This window comes from Cynoglossus semilaevis, chromosome 8, assembly GCF_000523025.1.
Source record: "Cynoglossus semilaevis isolate Cse_v1.0 chromosome 8, Cse_v1.0, whole genome shotgun sequence".
NCBI lineage: Eukaryota > Metazoa > Chordata > Actinopteri > Pleuronectiformes > Cynoglossidae > Cynoglossus > Cynoglossus semilaevis.
The window spans coordinates 30,069,243-30,070,781 of NC_024314.1; positions in this window are offsets into that span (position 1 = coordinate 30,069,243).

Sequence of the window (1,539 nt, forward strand, 5' to 3'; positions counted from 1 at the left end):
GACTGACCCTACTGTAGACTGACTCTGCTGTAGACTGACCCTGCTGTAGACCTCAATAGTCAAGTCTGAAGTTAAGTGTCTTACTGTTTCCTCCTTAGTGAAGCCTCCCCCGTCAGCCCCCCCCTCTCCCTCTAATGTTTGGGATTTTGTTGCTGCACAGGTAGTGGGTCAGGGGTGGTGGGGGCTGGGGGACTTTTTAGTGATTTTTGGTTGGTAATGGTGGGGGTGGGGGCGGTCAGTTCATGACCTGGTCAGGAATGCAGTCACCTTCTGGAACGGAGCCACTGGGACTTTACACTGGGGAGGGAAACTCTATAGCTCCAATAGAAAGAGCTGTCAATCAGTGGCAGGCCCTCACAGGGTGGAGGTGGGTGAGGAGGAGGAGCAGGGGGGGGGGGGGGAGGAGGGGGAGCAGGGGGGAGGGGGGGGGGCAGGGGGGGGGGGGGGAGGAGGAGGAGCAGGGTGGAGGCGGGTGAGGAGGAGGAAGATGGCCTTGTTGTCATGTGAACAGAGTTGACAGCTTCCTTCCTCACAGTAAACACTGCAGCTCCACTTAGACATGGTTCAGGGACAAGAACTGCCCCAAACCTCTTTGTGCCCTCACTTCCTCCTCCCCCAACCTGACTCACCTCCTCCCCCTCTTCTTCACTGGGATGTTCTGTTTTTTGGGCCTCACAGACACACACACTTCTGTGACTTTTTAGATATTTATCAATGTTTTTCAGAATTAACAAAACCAAAACATTTTAGTTTGACTTCCTGTCATAATGACAGGAAGTGTGTGTGTGTGTGTGTGTGTGTGTGTGTGTGTGTGTGTGTCAGACCAACAGGTGAAACTCTCAGCCTCCTCCTTCAGTGCAGGTCACAGACAGTGTAAATGGTTTATGGGGGTGTAAAAGTCTCCCACGTCCTCGCCTCCATCCTCACCCACCACCATCACCATTATCTCCCTCTCCTCCTCCTCCTCCTCCTCCTCCTCCTCCTCCTGCTCCAGCCTGCTGTCTGATACTTCCTGTTCCACCATAATTACTCCTCCTAATTAAAAGTAAATTGCTGTCCTCTCCCACGGAGCGGGCACCGACCTAAATGAGCGGTGGGAGCTGAGGGCGGGGGCGTGAGCCTGCTGGGATGTTTGTGTGGAGGCTAAATTGGTTTATGCCTATCAGATTCCTGGGTCCGTGGCCTCGTGCACCTGCAGAATGGACACACACACACACACACACACACAGAGTTTCATGAAAAGAAAGAAAATAGTTTTTAATTTTTTCACTTGTTCATTTTGTTCCTTCTGTCTTGATTTTGTTGGAAACAGAAAAATGTTTGTTTCATGAAAAAGAAAGGAGGAGGAAGGAAACAGAGACAAGGATACAGGGAGGGAGGAAGAGGGAGGGAGGGAGAGAGAGAGAGAGAGATAAGGAAAATCATCATGGTAAATGAAGGAGGAAATGCTGCGTTAATCGCTGCAGATTCTCATCATTGTTACGATTAAATTTCAGAATAATTGACTAATGGACAGATGTGACATCACTGACTGGAGAC